This window comes from Pleurodeles waltl, chromosome 9, assembly GCF_031143425.1.
Source record: "Pleurodeles waltl isolate 20211129_DDA chromosome 9, aPleWal1.hap1.20221129, whole genome shotgun sequence".
Taxonomy (NCBI): domain Eukaryota; kingdom Metazoa; phylum Chordata; class Amphibia; order Caudata; family Salamandridae; genus Pleurodeles; species Pleurodeles waltl.
The window spans coordinates 652887148-652905277 of record NC_090448.1 but is presented as its reverse complement, the minus strand read 5'-3'; the positions used below and the strand labels follow the sequence as shown (position 1 = coordinate 652905277).

Sequence of the window (18130 nt, the reverse complement as noted above, 5' to 3'; positions counted from 1 at the left end):
AGTAAACTGGCTTCTGTCTCTCTCGCTTCACCCTGTAGTTTCTACATGAACATGCCCAGGGTCAGTTCAAGGGGCAAAGCTGAAGCAGACTTGCTCTGAAGGGACAGGATGTGACTGCTAGTGAGAGGACTCACCCTGTCAACGATGTACACCAGTGAATCTACACCACGTGAATCTACAGTATCGGATCACACTCTTCAGAAATGCACACCCCATCATGAACATATTCACTTAGGAATTTACGCTGTTTGTACACCAGGGGGATGTACACCACTAACATTTCCACCTTGGAAATGCACAGAATTGATACGTACACCATGCAAATATGTATTGTGGGAATCTAGCAATTGTAATCTCTAGCCTGTGAATCTACATCATATCTCTGCATGACAGAACTACACCCAAAGGGAATCCGTGCTAAGGGATTCTATAAACAGAAAACATCCACTTACAATGAACAACATACAGAAATAGCAATATGGCTAATGTATGATAAAGCAATAGTATATTCAACAAATTAAAACTCACTCGAGCAGAGAGTCAGAAGAAGAATCATCCCTGGGAAAGAAAACACATAATGTACTGCAGCTGAATAGCAGTGTCAGTCATATAATTCTACAAGTGTGGATCTACATCGAAACAATGCATGTCAAATACACAACACACTGTAAGCATGGACACAAGAAAATCGACACAATGGAAGTCTCTATAGACTGGATATCAGCAAACTAGGGAGTCCAACATTTTTTTTTATTAGAATGAAAGTTAATGTTATACAGTAAGAAATTAACTATGCAAAATTTAACTTAGGACTTACAGGGATGGTGAGCACGCAGGAGTATCTCCACTAGGAAAAAAAAACAAAGCATAGTGAATGTGGAGGAATGCACACCATGGGGGTCTCTACCATGCGTATCAATAATAACAGTTTGTACACCACAGCATAGCAATGTACACCATGGGACTGGTATTCTACAACTTGTGAAGGAACAACACTTACTGCACATTTTAGGAATATACACAGTAGGCAATGTAAATGTGAATCTACACCTTGGGAACACCCATCTGTATGCTCAGTAAGACTGAAACAAGCACAACCATGGTCCTAATTCAAATTACAGAATTTCATCATCTAGTTCACTTTAAATAAACGAAGGAGCACACTTTTATAGAATGGAAAATCAATTACTGGGTATTGAACTGATAACAACTTACAGTGAAGGAGAGACAGCAACAGCATCACCACTAAGGAAGGAAGAAACAACTTATTATGAGGGGTGGATGCAGAGATAATCACCTCATGAATGTGCATCATAACATAGCCTGTATGTATTGTAATCTATTCTAAGGTTATCTGCACCTATCGACTGAACATGCATCAAAGGTGTGTGCACTACTGCAATGTGCACCACAAAAGTGTTCATCCTGGGGTTGTGCAAAATAGGAATGTACATCACCTTAATGTAGAATTTTAGAATCTACACTGTGGAAATGTAAATAACGCCAAAATAATGCAGATATTGAGAAGCTTTATCCTGGGCATATTCAGAATGCTGATGGAATATTCTTCTCTTTTTATTAGCTTACATCTTTAGATTTCTGAGAGACCTTACAATATCAATACATTAAACTGTAGATACTCACATAGGTAGAACAGACAGATAGGGTTTAGGGACCGTCCCCCATGGTCACCGGCTCTTGTGTAGTTTTCCAACCTTTGACATTGATTGTATGCACTGTCAATCAAACTAATCTTCACTGAAGACTACATTATCCCATTACTATTCCTTTAGGTTTTGGCAAAATCAGACTTTAATAGTCTCGTTCCTCATGTGCCCCATGCCACTCACTTGCTTCTCCAGTTCATTCACGCTCCCCAATAACAGGTTCTCACTCCTCATCATCCAGCTCTGTGAGCTCACTCTCCATCTTTGCTCCATTCTCCTAATCGCTTCTTCCTTCATATCATAATCACAACTCCCCATGTTCATTTTTGTCTCCATTACCTATCATCACCACATCATTGCATCTTCACCCCCTTCTTCATTGCTGTTGCATTATCATCCCCCATCATCCTCTCCTTCCATTCCCTTCTCATAACCCATCCTGTCTTCCACAGTCATCCTATCATGGCTGGCCCATCTACCCATATTTCCTTCTGCTTTAGCTAAACAGAACGCAACAGTGTATAACATTGACTATGATAGGTTTGCTATCTACAAATGTTTCATAGAAGGATAACTCAGGAGGGCCTCTGTTGCTAGGTTTCCGGAGCACAAAACTCACCACTCTTATTTAAATAGGTATTTCATCCAATTCCATGATAGTGTGTAGGGTGCCAAAGATCAACTCACAAAACATCTTAATGTCACACTAACCTGGGTAACAATGATCTGGCATTTATGATGTAGGTGTAGGAGGCTGGCCTGGCTTATAGTGGGTACCTTGTGGTACTTACACCTTGTGCCAAGTACAGTTATGCCTTATTATTAGATTAGGGGTGTTCTAGCAGTTTAGGCTGATAGAGGTGGTATAGCAGAGCAGCTTAGTCTGAACTAGGAGACATGCAAGGCTCCTACTATACCACTTATATCACTTAGCACTATATCATAAGACTACACAATACTCAGAGTTACTAAAAATAAAGGTACTTTATTGTAGTGACAATATACCAAAAGTATCTCAGAGGATATACTCCCTTAGGAGGTAAGTAATATACACAAAATATACACACACAAACTAAAATCAGGTAAGCAAATAGTTTGAAAAGTAGTGCAAACACTCTAGAACACAATGGAATGCAATAGGGAAAAATAGGCCTGGGTCAACACAAACCATATACTACCAAAAGTGGAATGCGAACCATGAATGGACCCCAGGCCTAGTGTAGTTTGTAAAAGGTTGTTGGGAGTTTAAGAAAACACTAAGGGTGTCCAAGATACCCCACTCCAAGAACCTGAAAAGTAGGAGTAAAGTTACCCTACTACCCCAGAAACACAGTAAAGTTGAGATAGGGGATTCTGCAAGGACAACAACTGACTGTAAAGCACTGAAGACGGATTCCTGGACCTGAGGACCTGTAAAGGAAGGGGACCAAGTCCAGGAGTCATGCAAGAGTCCGGGGGGAGGCAGGAGCCCACTAAACCCCGGATGAAGGTGCAAAAGGGCTGCCTCCGGGTGGAAGAAGCTGAAGATTCTGCAACAACGGAAGTTGCCAGGAACTTATCCTTTGGTCAGAAGATGTCCCACGGTGTGCTGGAGGATGCAGATTTGTTTCCACGCAGGAAGACCGCAAACAAGCCTTGCTAGCTTCAAGAGTCGCGGGTGAGGACTTTGGGTGCTGACAGGGCCCAGGAAGGACCAGGAGGTCGCTCCTTGGAGGAGGAGACAGAGGGGGCACTCAGCAACACGGAGATGCCACGCAGAAGAAGGCAGCATCCGCAGAAGCACCTGAACAGGCGTTCAGAAGATCTGAGCATGACGGTTATCTCAGCACAACAAAAGAGGGTCCCACGAAGTCGGAGTCCAACTCAGTGAGTTGGGCAATGCAGGACGGAGTGCTGGGGAACTGGGCTAGGATGTGCACAAAGGAAGTCTTGCAAAAGTGCACAGAAGCCCTAGCAGCTGCAGTTCACGCAGTACACAGGATTACTGTCTGCCGTGGGGAGGCAAGGACTTGCCTCCACCAAATTTGGACAGAAGGGCCACTGGACTGTCGGGGACACTTGGACCCAGCTCCTGTGTTCCAGGGACCACGCTCGTCAGGATGAGAGGGGACCCAGAGGACCGGTGATGCAGAAGTTTGGTGCCTGCGTTGGCAGGGGGAAGATTCGGTTTGACCCACGGGAGATTTCTTCTTGGCTTCCAGTGCAGGGTGAAGGCAGACAGCCCTCAGAGCATGCACCACCAGGAAACAGTCGAGAAAGCCGGCAGGATGAGGCGCTACAATGTTGCTGGTAGTCTTCTTGCTACTTTGTTGCGGTTTTGCAGGCGACCTGGAGCAGTCAGCGATCGATCCCTGGCAGAAGTAGAAGAGGGAAGTGCAGAGGAACTCTGATGAGCTCTTGCATTCGTTATCTGGTGAGATACCCACAGGAGAGACCCTAAATAGCCCTCAGAGGAGGATTGGCTACAGAGAAAGGTAAGAACCTATCAGGAGGGGTCTCTGATGTCACCTGCTGGCACTGGCCACTCAGAACTGTCCATTGTGCCCTCACACCTCTGCATCCAAGGTGGCAGAGGTCTGGGACACACTGGAGGAGCTCTAGGCACCTCCCCTGGGAGGTGCTGGTCAGGGGAGAGGTCACTCCCCTTTCCTTTGTCCAGTTTCGCACCAGATCAGGGTTGGGGGATCCCTGAACCGGTGTAGACTGGTTTATGCAAGGAGAGCACCATCTGTGCCCTTCAAAGCATTTCCAGAGGCCAGGAGAGGCTACTCCTCTCAGGCCCTTCACACCTATTTCCAAAGGGAGAGGGTGTAACACCCTCTCTCAGAGGAAATCCTTTGTTCTGCCTTCCTGGGACTGGGCTGCCCAGGCCCCAGAGGGGCAGAAACCTGTCTGAGGGTTGGCAGCAGCGGTAGCTGCAGAGAAAACCCCAGAAAGTTAGTTTGGCAGTGCCCAGGCTCTATGCTGGAGCCCCGGGGATGCATGGAATTGTCCCCTCAATACCAGAATGGTATTGGGGTGACAATTCCATGATCCTAGACATGATACATGGCCATGTTCGGAGTTACCATGGTGACGCTACACATAGGTATTGAGCTATATGTAGTGCACACGTGTAATGGTATCCCTGCACTCACAAAGTCCGGGGAATTTGCCCTGAACCATGTGGGGCACCTTGGCTAGTGCCAGGATGCACTCACACTAAGTAACTTTGCACCTAACCTTCACTAAGTGAAGGTTAGACATATAGGAGACTTATAAGTTACTTAAGTGCAGTGTAAAATGGCTGTTAAATAACATGGACGTTAGTTCACTCAGGCTGCGGTGGCAGTCCTGTGTAAGAATTGTCTGAGCTCCCTATGGGTGGCAAAAGAAATGCTGCTGCCCATAGGGATCTCCTGGAACCCCAATACCCTGGGCACCTAGGTACCATATACTAGGGAATTATAAGGGTGTTCCAGTGTGCCAATCAGAATTGGTAAAATTAGTCACTAGCCTGCAGTGACAATTTTAAAAGCAGAGAGAGCATAAATACTGAGGTTCTGGTTAGCAGAGCCTCAGTGATACAGTTAGGCACCACACAGGGAACACATACCAGGCATACTTTATGAGCACTGTGGTCCTGGCTAGCAGGATCCCAGTGACACAGGCAAAAACAAACATGCATACAGTAAAAATGGGGGTAACATGCCAGGCAAGATGGTACTTTCCTACAGTAGGGCGCCATTGGAGGGGGTACTTCAGGATGTGATAAGTTTGATTACCAACTGCTTCACAGTCTCAAGTCAATACATGATAATTAATGGGGCAGAACTGGAGCTAGCATACTAAGGTATGCCACCAAGGGTACCAAATGTTAGTCTCACATTCGTCAATCTTTTCATTTCCAATGAGTACCATGGGCATGAGGACTCCCATCAGTCTTGAAGATTCACTAGTTAAGACTTTAAAATTGGGATTCTCAGCTATCATCCAAATATGCCTCAATAACCTTTGCAAATCTTTAGTAATAAATGCTACAAAACAAAATTATGATGGCTCCTATACAGGGTGAATGGTGATATCCAGATGCACACTACCCCAATGTCTTGGCAAAAGTGGAGAGTACAGTGCCATTCTGGGTCTGGAGTGGCAGAGACAAGCTCCCACAAAGTGAGGAACGGCCAGTAAGCAGTGAAGAATAATGATTGAGTGTCCTCTACCTTTTTTGTTACATATATGGCTTTTGATTTGGTTCTGGCCAGCTAAGCTGGATCGTCAGACTAGAGCTATCTCACTTTCCGAAATGTTCGGCACAAAATCAAAATTCAGTCCACTGGGACATACTCTTTATTTTCATGAGCAGGAGCCTGCTGTTCTCCTTCATTCATGCAGTATAGGTTAATTTTTTCCTGGAATAAAATGGAACAAAATTGCTTCTCTTGGAAGAAAAACAACAACAGCAGAGTCCCGTTTGTGGTTGGCGTACAGACTCTGCAAAGTTCCGATAAAATACAAAACCTGGCTCTAGGCAGCATGCATTTATTCTCTTGTGGGCATTGGCATAAAGCAAGGTCAAACCAAAACATGTGCTACATTTAAAGTTCAAACACTCTCCTGAACATAGAGAATTAATCTTCCAGGGCTGAGACACAGAAGCTGTGTAAGGAAATGCCTTTTTAACATAGTTACCCCCTCACCTTTTGCTAGATTTTATAGATGGTGTATAGACTCTGAAGACAGGTGGTGCTCCCCAGTGTATGTTCTCTGACCCTAAAAACATGAAAATTTGTCTAATCCCTGGTTGGCATATTTAACTTGCCTCTAAGTCTCTGTCATGTGGTATTCTGAGTATACCCACGGACTATAAAATAAATGTCACTAATGGACTGCAGCACTTATTGTGCCACCACTAAATTGACAAAGGCAAATCATGTCATCAGACCTACAGGATGAGTGTGCAGTGTTAGAACTGTAAATTCGAACTGGCAAAATAAAGCTTTTGGAAGGCCTATACCTTCTTTTTTAATAACTAAGTACCCCATGAGATAGGCCCCTAGGGCAGGATTCATGGGGCCATATTTATACTTTTTGACGCAAAACTGCGCTAACGCAGTTTTGCGCCAAAAAAATTAGCGCCGGCTAACGCCATTCTGAAGCGCCATGCGGGCGCCGTATTTATTGAATGGCGTTAGCCGGCGTTAGCCGACCGGCGCTGCCAGGTGTGCGTGAAAAAAAACGACGTACACCAGGCAGCGCCGGCGTAGGGAAAAATGGCGTTTGGGCGTCCCAAAATGGGGCAAGTCAGGCTGAGGCAAAAAAATCGTCTTAACCCGATTTGCGCCATTTTTTTTGGGCGCCCAGACGCCATTAACATGACTCCTGTCTTAGCAAAGACAGGAGTCATGCCCCCTTGCCCAATGGCCATGCCCAGGTGACTTCTGTCCCCTGGGCATGGTCTTTGGGCATAGTGGCATGTAGGGGGGCACAAATCAGGCCCCCCTATGCCACATAAAAAATTTACAAAAATACTTACCACAACTTACCTTCTCTTCCCTGGGATGGGTCCCTCCATCCTTGGGTGTCCTCCTGGGGTGGGCAAGGGTGGCAGGGGGTGTCCCTGGGGGCAGGGGAGGGCACCTCTGGGCTCATTCTGAGCCCACAGGTCCCTTAACGCCTGCCCTGACCCAGGCGTTAAAAAGAGGCGCAAATGCGGGGTTTTTTGCCCCGCCCACTCCCGGGTGTCATTTTTGCCCAGGAGTATAAATACCACGCACATGCCTGGGAGTCATTTTTTAAGACGGGAACGCCTACCTTGCATCTCATTAACGCAAGGAAGATGTTCAAGCAAAAAAATGACGCTGACTCCATGAACTTTGGCGCTAGACGCGTCTAACGCCAAAGTATAAATATGGAGTTAGTTTTGCGTCGAATTTGCGTTGAAAAAAACGACGCAAATTCGGCGCAAACGGAGTATAAATATGCCCCATGGTATTTAAAAAATGATGACATGTGTACTTAAGTTTTACATGTCCCAGCAGTGAGGAATCCTCAAAGTAATTTTTCACTGTGGCAAGGCTGGTTCTCTCATAGAAAAGCACTGGGTTACATTATAGCACTATGTAATGCATAACTTCAGTTTGTAAATAGCTGGATCAGTGGTTGAGGGACTCAAATTGGCAGGAATTAAAAAATCCAATATGATGTTAATGTGAGATTTTAAATTACTTTTTTGAAAATACCACTTTTAGAAAGTTGGTGTTTTTTTTTGCCGAAAGACTCCTGAAGCCTCATCAGAGATAATCTCAAAATGTCACCTGGCAGCCTGCTGAGTGGTGTGAAAGGCTCTTTGGGAAAGGGAACAAATGGATGTTAGCTGGAAGATATGGCCTCATCCTGACAGGATAGCCTAGGTGATGTACCCACAACTGCTCAAGCTCCAAAGGGCATCCCCTGTCACAGGGAGCTGTGACTCACAGTTAGCTTGCCACCGGGCAAGTTGCTAGAGTAGGGCCAATCACAGTGGGTGGAAAACCTGTTCCAGATCTGGTTTCCTGGGTAAGTGTTTCATTTCTCTGAACACACTTCAAGGGTGTGCCCAGAAGTCTAAACAGGGGAAAAAAGGTTCTGCCATGTTGCATTTTGGCAGAGCAGGGCAATGTGGGAAAGTAGAGTTAAATCATCAGGAAACAATGTCAAAGTGGGTAGGGTTGCCCCTGTGAACGTTTATCCTATTGGTTAGGGAGTTACTTCCACCCACACCCTGGTGTCAGGAAAAAAGTGATATCCCTTGGCACCTTCTTCAGAACAACTCTGGACCTGTGGAAGACAGGAGAAGGGCTACTCTTGCTTAACCATGAGCTTCAGAAAGATAACTGCTCCTACTATAACCTGTGGAGAGAAACCTCAATGGCTGGACCTGCCCCTACATGTGTCCTGGTTTGAAGAGTGATGTTCAAGGATAAGTTGGCTAACCTCCTGTGAAGCTTAAAAAAAAGCTGCAAAAAGCCCAATACTCTGCTGAGCCCAGCTGAACAGTTCCAACTTGATTTGCACTGGACTGTGTTGCCAGCTTCTGGGAGACAGAGTCCTAAACACTAAATGGTGCCAAAAGATACTCTACCCTTGTCTGCTGAATATTGGACTCTCTCCCCATCAACAACTTCAAAACTAGACACTTAGAAGCTTTTTCCAAACGTTTCCCAAAAAGAACCATTGGCTAACTAAACTTGCTGGTTAGTCCCACTGAAAGAAGTGTGACTTCAAAAACAGTTTCTAAGTCCAAAAGTTAAACTCTTCACTGGGAGAAGATGCCAAAAGTATATGGTTAGCGAGGGACCTTCCCTCAATGTAAATTTCTAATTTCTCTGGCTCCGAGCTTTCCTGCCAAAAGTCAACAGCTTCACCAGGACTTTGCGTGACGGCTATTTGGTCTTGTGGGACCTATCTTGGCCACAGCCTGTTGACCTGCAGAGCTGAGGTTCTTTGATTTCCATACCAGAGACTAAGTCAGAAGGTATAACTTTCCACCGGAGCAAACCTGGCCCTTGTATCCAACCTGTGCTTAATCTCAGTCAGACATATTTTTTTACTTTAACCCAGTCTAGCGAGACCGCATAACTGCAGTTGGTGCTTTGTGCTTTTTGGCACTAGAAACACGTAAACTTTGAAAAATCATATCTTCATTTCCCTTTATCCAATTTTTGTCATTCTTTTAGTCTATTTGCTCTTTAACATCTTCTCTGTTTTTATAAGAGTAGGATTTTTATTGTGTTGTGTTTTCTACTTTTTAACAGTTTCAACACTGATAAATGCTTTACTAATTTCTTCTACGTTACGCCTGTCTGCTCTTTGCTTACAGTTACCAAGGGTTGAGCTCAAGTTTAAATTATTGAGACCTTCCTGGATCTAATTCAGACTTGTGGCATTATTACTTGATGAGGACTCGCTTCCTCTCCAACTAATAATCCACTTTCTCAAAAGCTGGAACTATCTTGCAACTCTATTTGTATATACCTTGACCAATGCCAGATGCTTTCAGCTATAAACCAGCAGATGCTGACCACACCCAGGCACAATACACTAATGGAAAGGAGAGCTAGGGCGCTGGGTAAAACAGTAAGTGGCTGACAGGAATGCAGATATGTATTTTCCCTACCTATCACGCGCCTTCAGAAATTCGAGTCTGGGACGCTATGAGGATGCATGTGCAGGCTGTAATATATACAGTGTTGGTCATTGACACTTGGAGGTCAAGGCACACCCCATGCGCTCCATAGAGCTCTATTTACCCTGTGCACTGTTTTCTTGCCCCAAGCACCTGTGAAACACACCACTCTTAATGAGGGGCTATGGATTTCAGGTATGGGAAACTGCATCATTTTTGCACAGCAGAGACTAGGGGCCACATGTACAAAGCACTGTTCCATTCGCAAATGGGCCGATATACAGACCCGTTTGTGACTATAAAAATCTTTTTGGGGATGTACAAAGCTCAAATTGCGATTTAGTAACTTGTTACTGAATCGCAATTTGGGTTTTGCAATTCTGTATTAGGAAGGGGCATGCTCAGGGCATCCCTTCCTAATAACGAATCTGAAAGGTATGTATGATTGTTTTGCGACCGTGAATGCGATTGCAAAATAATTGCAGTTAATACCAATTTCAAATTGGTCCTAACCCATTCGCAAACAGGAAGGTGTCCCCATGGGTCCCTTCCCCTTTGTGAATGGAAGCACAAATATTTTTTCAGAGCCAGTAGTGGTCCCACGGACCACTGCCTGCTCTGAAAAAATGAAAAGAAAACTTTTCATTTTTTTGTTTGAAATGCATCTCATTTTCCTTGAAGGATAAAGGGCTGTATTTCAAAAAATAGAAAATGCTTTATTTAAAATGCAGTCACAGACATGGTGTTCTGCTGTCCCCAGCAGGCCACCATCCCTGTGAGTGCAGCCATTCCCAATGGGGTCGCAAAATGCATAATGAATAATGATGACACCATTGGGAATCGAAAACAGTGTACTCAACACTGCTTTGTGACTCACAATTTGAGATTCCCAAATTGATCGCAAATTGCGAGTAGCAAAACAAAAGGTCATACATCTGGCCCTAGATGATTATCTCCCCTAGAAGTGTTCAGTAAAACGTCATTTTTCTCCTAACTTATAGAATGAGATGTTATCAACCACCAGGAATCCAGAATTTTCGTGTTAATTCTAGAACTGAGCTTTTCAAACAATTTTTCTATTGAAATCTGAAGCCATGATAGGTAGCAACTCATCAATGCCCTTGATTTTAAATTCCAAGCATTTGTCCACATCATAGTGTCATCTGTACCCAATATGAACCATCACAAATATCCACGCTACTGGTTTACCCCTCCTTCTGAATATCAGCATAATCATATTTGAATCCAGAAGCTGAGTTCATTATATTTTGATGTTCTGCTTTACTGCTATAGTTGTATTGTGGAAATAATTCACAGCATCACTTAATAGAAGATTGTCTGTTTATTTCTGAAAACACTCCCCACTGCAGTCGGTTGGATCGGAGTCCTCTGATCAACTGCTCTAGATCTTAAAGCATAGCATTCTAGAGCTACTCATTCAGTGCATTCGCTGCAGAATGATTGTACATGGACCTTCAATTCTACTTAACCATGGGAAGCCCCACTTGATACCTTATACCTTCCATAGAAGTATCTAGTCTTCAAACTCAGAAATGTCTGTATAGGAAACCTGCCACGATGATCTGACTGGCTCCAAAGCGGTGTCTCAAACAAGCAAAGGTAAAGCTAATAGGTCTAGTTTTTTAAAGAACACGTATGTATTCCTTTGAAGCCCCTCCAGCTCCTCTGACACCGCTTCGAAGTGCTACGTGCCGCTTGGAGTAGAATGCCACTGCTGTCTCTGTACCTGCTTGCTGCCTCATATCCAGCACTTCCTGATTTTTTTCTTCAGGCCCCCTCTGTGCTCTTCCCACTCTTTCTCTGCCCCCTCTCAGAAACCCCGTGTTCCTGCAATTTCTCCTACCCTGCCCCCCACCATTCACCTCTCCCATCCCAGGACCTGCCTAATGGCAGTCACTGAGCGACCCCATTGAGCAGGACCATCCAGCTCCACTGACACTACTGTGAAGCGCTACGTAGTGCTTGCAATATAGTGCCACTTCTGTCCCTGGCTTCTGCCTCTTATCCTGAGCTTCCAGATTTTTTCTTTAGGACCCCCACACCCCCACCACGCTCTTCCTGCTCTTTCTCTGCCCCGTCGCAGCCCCCCACATTTCTGCAGTTTCTCCCACCCTGCCCCCTTTCTGTCCCCCCACGCCCAACCCACCCCAGGACCTACTTAATGGCAGTCGCTGTGCGGCCCCATTGAGCAGGTCCCTTCATCTCCCCTGAAACTACTACGAAGCACTACATAGCTCCTGCAGCAGAGTTCCACACACAACAGGCCTGGCAGGGGTGGGCCAAAAGTCAAATCCTTTGTAAGCTCATATCTCGGGCTCCGTTGTACAGTTTTACTTGATTCTGGGCTCATTTTACTCCTGGCTCATTTTACTCCTAGCCACCTGGAACCCTTTTGTTAGGCATCCCAGCCTTAAAAGTGATGAACTGTGCTGGGACCGGCTTCACTGGCTCCCTGAACCAGCCTTTCTTCTTGTTTTTCCTATGGGCCTCCCTCCTCCTTGGCACAGCATCCCAGTCTTTCCTGCAACTAGTCCCTAGAGGGTGTAAGGGGACCAGCTTCACTCATCCTGAAATCAATTTGATTCAGAGTCCTTAGTCCAGGTAGCCATCAGTGGGTTATTCCTTCCAATTGTCCATAGCAGCTACCTCCAGTACCAGTGTCCAGCAGAAAAGCACACCCAATAGAGAGCTCTCTCCTCTGCACAGGACCTCTTAAGTGGGACCTGGAGGTTCCAGGAGGGATGCACCTCTGGCCTGTCCTGGGGTGCCATATCATCTCTCCAACACTGTCCCAAACATCCTGCACAGCCTGCTGGGATATTCCAAGATGGTGTCACCCAGGAGTCACTTGCCACATCTGCTCTGAGGGTCTCAGCTCCACCCCTTGCTGACATCACTGCCAGTGCCTTCTTCAAAGGGAACCTCCTCCTGGCTTGGCTCTGGAGGTCTGGGCTCCCTCCTTCGTTTAGTTGACCTGGGCAGGCCCCCTTCCTGACATAGTGTGACAGCTGACTGATTGATGCAGTGCATTCTGCCCCAGCCCTTTCCTCCTCAGGAGTTGAGTTAAGCGCTGTTAAATGCTCCCTTTGTGTAGGGAGGTCTCTGTTCCCTCCACTGGAGAGAAAAAATAATTAACCAGTCCAGCAGGGTGACAAAAGGCCTGGGCTGTGATCTTGAGCTGAGCCACATAATTATGACATTCCTGGATGACCCATAAGCTGTACAGATATGTCTTTGGGCTTTGCAGCATTGATCTTTTCGCACAGGTTAAGATCTAAATCGGAACAACTCTGGTGTCTGTAGACCAAGGGGAAATGGAGCTGCACTATAAGGCAGAGTTCCTTATAAGTGTATAACTGAGTGTCACTACAGGCAAGGCAGTAACTCACACTGAATTTCCCTGTATGCTTGCACCAATCTTATCAGGCCTACCACATGTCAATACCCAATCCTGCAGAGTCCCCTCTGCGCCAGGCTATCTGTGCGCAGTTACTGGGCTGAGGACAACAGGAGTTGCCCACGTGCAGACTTCATACATATGCACACACATGTGCACATGTGGTCACATGTAATCAGCTTAGTGCCTCTTATCCTTGCTACACTGCAAAGGCTGTATCTTAAAAGGCAGACGGCGGTCACCACACGTGATCCATTTACCATGAGTTTGCTGTGGGTGAGTCAAAGATTATGAGGCTCCACCAGAGTAAAAGGTCTATAACCAGGTGATCAAAAAGCAAAAAATCTGTGCTGATTAGATGGGCAAAACCCATATTCCTATACCAAAGTCTTCCCAATAGCATACAAAGGCATTCATTGCCATCACGTGATACGTGAACTATAAGAATGGAAAAATTATCTTTAAAAGATTGCGTTCCCATAATACCAATGTGAGTGGGCTTCTGTTGTTTTACCTGGGGTGGTGAGAGCATTTATTTAATTTGCTTGAAGTGTAGCAGTAGAAAGTTTGCGTATCTGGTGATACAATTTACATGTTGAACAAATGGGAGGGATGGACAAGGGTGAATCCCAGCGATTTTACAGTGACCACCAGTGTACAACTGAATCTGTATCCCTTTAGGCCACTAATGAGATTTAAGTTGCATTTCATTCTGCGTTGTAGTAATTAATTCGCCATTTGATTTTTTAATTTCTCATAATTTTCCTTTTCAGTTTCAGATCATCATTATCTCCTTTGCGAGCATTAAATTTAGACTTAAAGTAACGGAGTATCATCATTTAAAGCTCATTCAAATACACTATTATATTTTTCAAATTTATTTTCAGGGCCATCACCTGTTTGAAAGCTTCCTTACTCTATAAGAGCTTCATCTATGCATTCATATCTATTGTGAACATTTGCAATTACCTGACGTCCACTTACTTTGTTTTTTAAATTTCCATGCATCTGTATATCACATAATATCAAAACGTGCTGTGTCCATGGCAATAGTGATATGAATATTATCCACCACAAAATTAGTAGTGTGAAAAATTAAATCCAGTGTGTATTTTGGCACATGAATGGGTCCCTTCACCCATTACCTGGAATTATAAGAGTGCACACTGAGCACAGAGATTGAGCAAGGGAATTTCATGAAGCTTCCATCAATACATTAATGCCACCTAAAAACACTAAGGGGCATATTTATACTCCGTTTGCGCCGAATTAGCGTTGTTTTTTTAGACGCAAATTCGGCGCAAAACTAACGCCATATTTATACTTTGGCGTTAGACGCGTCTAGCGCCAAAGTATGAGGAAAGAGCGTCATTTTTTTGCGTGAACGCCTTCCTTGCGTTAATGAGATGCAAGGTAGGCGTTCCCGTCTAAAAAAATGACTGCGCCGCAAATGCGTCGTATTTATACTCCCGGGCAAAAATGACGCCCGGGAGTGGGCGGGGCAAAAAACCCCGCATTTGCGCCGGATTTTAGCGCCTGGGTCAGGGCAGGCGTTAAGGGACCTGTGGGCTCAAAATGAGCCCACAGCTGCCCTCCCATGCCCCCAGGGACCCCCCCTGCCACCCTTGCCCACCCCAGGAGGACACCCAAGGATGGAGGGACCCACCCCAGGGACATTCAGGTAAGTTCAGGTAAGTATAATTTTTATTTTTTTTTATTTTTATTTTTGGCATAGGGGGGCCTGATTTGTGCCCCCCTACATGTCTCAATGCCCAATGACCATGCCCAGGGGACATAAGTCCCCTGGGCATGGCCATTGGGCAAGGGGGCATGACTCCTGTCTTTACTAAGACAGGAGTCATGTAAATGGCGTCTGGGCGTCGTTAAAAATGGCGCAAATCGGGCGGAGGCGATTTTTTGCGTCAACCTGACTTGCACCATTTTTAAGACGCCCTAGCGCCATTTTTCCCAACGCCGGCGCTGCCTGGTGTACGTGGTTTTTTTCCACGCACACCAGGCAGCGCCGGTCTGCTTGCGCCGGCTAACGCCATTCAATAAATACGGCGCCCGCATGGCGCTTCAGAATGGCGTTAGCCGGCGCAAAACTTTTTGACGCTAAACTGCGTTAGCGCAGTTTAGCGTCAAAAAGTATAAATACGGGCCTAAGGTCTTTATTACGACCGAGGACCGCCAATGCCTCGGTGGTGGTCGGACCGATGCACTCCAGGAGGTCTGACTGCCACATTACGACCCTGGCAGCCAAACCGCCAGGGGACCACGGTCCCCGCCAGGAGCATGGTTCCCAATGGGCTGACTGTGGTCGGACACATTTCAGCGCTGCCGCGCTGATTACAAGTCCAGTTTGTGCCAGCCTTTTCATGGCAGGGACCCCGCTATGAAAAGGCTGGTGGGAACCCAGTGCTGGGGGCCACGGGGGGGGCCTGCACGGCCCTCTCTCAGAATGTGCAATGTACACTGTCTGCTATGGCAGAGAGTGCTCATTCCAAGGGTGCTAGGGTCATCTTCTGTGCCACTTCATGGTTTCCAGTGGGCTGACCAACAGAAACCCCAGATTTGTGAGGTTTCTGCCAGTCAGCCCAGTGGAAACCTCGTAATGGGCCTGGGGGTGGGGGAGGTGGCAGTTGGAGACTGCCAGCTCCGCAGCGGTCTCCTCTCCACAGGGCTGGCGTGCTCATAATGAGGCCCTAAATCTTGAAAAAGTGACTGGCAAGTAAATTATAAATTCCTCCAACTACTGAAAATATTCTGTCATGGGTGAGAGAATATGACAGAATACAGCTGATTCACCTATTTAATATATGTTGATAGATGTGAACACATGCAGAAAATGTATAGAGCACTGTCAAGACTGAACACCTCTAGCAATTAAGACAGGTTGGTCAAAGGTCCTTTACATAATTGTTGTAGCCAAACATACACAAATCAGAATACTGACCAAAATATTCAATTAAACGTAGTTTAACAAAATTCATTTCAAATGATTGTTTTGAAGACATGACTTTAACTAGAAGTACCAGGGACTACAAAACTACAACTTCTTGAAAGGGGTGGAAAAGGCATCTGACTTTGTTACAGGAAATCTCACAGTAAATAACAATAAGAACTCACCCTCCTCTCTTGAATAATATTTCGTAAATATTCATCCCTATCAGTTATTTTTTACTAAATCACTATGAGAGGACTAGAAGTGTCGGTGACGTAGTGGGTGGGGTTGGCATCTGGAGTTGGTGATCACTGTTAAGGAATTTGGGTGGTATGGGGTTACTGTCTTACATGTGATCTATGTCTTCATACTCTGACATCAGTGCTTTGTGCGTGGTTCTCAGTTCGGAGCTGTGGAAAGAGTGTAGCATGGCTGTCAGAGGATCTGGCTCGGTAGCCGGAGATCCAGGGTCGATCCTTGTTCCCGTGGACAGCGCCTTGTGAAACTCTCACAGGTGATATGCCCACTGTATAAATTTTCATTTCAGTGTCTTGTGAGATGAGTAAGTGGTGCTTTGTGTTGCACTGCAGGATTCTTGCAAGTGTGGAGCATGTTCCATTATAAGATGCATGGCATGGACCCTTGTCTAAGCTAGACTCCATCACAAGCCGAGTGTCTGTCTATGAACAAGGCATCATCACTGGGCACTGTCCCACCACTAGAGAAGAGCCTGTCACAAGGCAATGGGATGTTAAAATCTTCTGTCACAAGAGGAGACTTCATCTTAAGACAAAATCCCATCACCAGCCAGAGGCTCTTCTCTTAGGCAGTCTTCCCTTTCTAAGTGAGGTTCTGTGACTCGACGGGATTCCTGCACTTCCACTGCAAGAGGCACTGCTACTTGTAAAGTCTCAAAACACGGTGAGCTTTTAGTTTGAGGCAATATTTCCAAACTTTAGTTCTAGTCTCGCAGATGCTACTGATTTTAAAGAGTTCCATTGTGCAGTGGACCTTACTCAAGATACAAATCTAGGGGTATATTTAAGAGCCCTTAGCGCCACTGGAGTGTCGCTTTTTGTGATGCTCTGGTGGTGCAATGCCCTGGCTGTATTTACAAGGTGGCTTTAAGCCAACATTTGTGGTTAACGCCACCTTGTAAATACAACCCCTTCACGCAGCAATACCCATGGCATTTTGACGCTGCCTCAGATTTAAGAGTTTTTGTAAACCTTAAGCAGCGCCAAAATCTAATGCCACCCCAGGGGCTGCATTAGCACAGCGCAACAAGGAGAAATGCCTTCATTTCTCCTTGTTTTTTGCTCTTCCTATGTGTGCCGCATTTTGCAGCACACATAGAAGGAGCAAATCGCCATTGAAGATTGTTTTTGTGTAGGAAGGTGTTCCTTCCTGCACAAAAACAATCTCCCCCTGTTGGACCTGGCCTTTTTACAGGGTCATCCCCAAACCTTTTGCCTCCTTCCTCCTATTTTTTCTGACCTGTTGTTGTTGGCTTTTGAACTCTGGGCACTTTACCACTGCTAACCAGTGCTAAAGTGCATATGCTCTCTGTGTAAATTGTACTTTTGATTGGTTTATCCATGATTGGCTATTTGATTTATTTGTAAGACCCTAGTAGAGTGCACTACATGTGCCTAGGGCCTGTAGATTAAATGCTACTAGTGGGCCTGCAGCACTGGTTGTGCCACCCACTTAAGTAACCGCTTTACCTTGTCTCAGGCCTGCCATTGCAAGGCCTGTGTGTGCAGTTTTACTGCCACTTCGACTTGGCATTTAAAAGTACTTGCCAAGCCTAAAAACTCCCCTTTTTCTACATATAAGTCACCCCTAATGTATGCCCTAGGTAACCCCTAGAGCAGGGTGCTATGTAGGTAAAAGGCAGGACATGTACCTGTGTAGTTTATATGTCCTGGTAGTGTAAAACTCCTAAATTCGTT

The 18130-nt window shown here is 45.5% G+C and overlaps 1 long non-coding RNA gene across 1 annotated transcript in view; it reads right to left on the bottom strand.

Annotated features, from left to right (window-relative positions):
* Positions 1 to 530: 530 nt before the first annotated feature.
* LOC138258695 (uncharacterized) overlaps positions 531 to 18130 on the bottom strand; it is an 85932-nt gene continuing 68332 nt past the window's right edge. Inside the window, exons 4-6 of the long non-coding RNA XR_011198506.1 lie at positions 1216 to 1245; positions 818 to 847; positions 531 to 558 (exon numbers count right to left, since the gene is read on the bottom strand). This is a non-coding gene — a long non-coding RNA (uncharacterized lncRNA). The remainder of the gene's footprint in view (positions 559 to 817; positions 848 to 1215; positions 1246 to 18130) is intronic.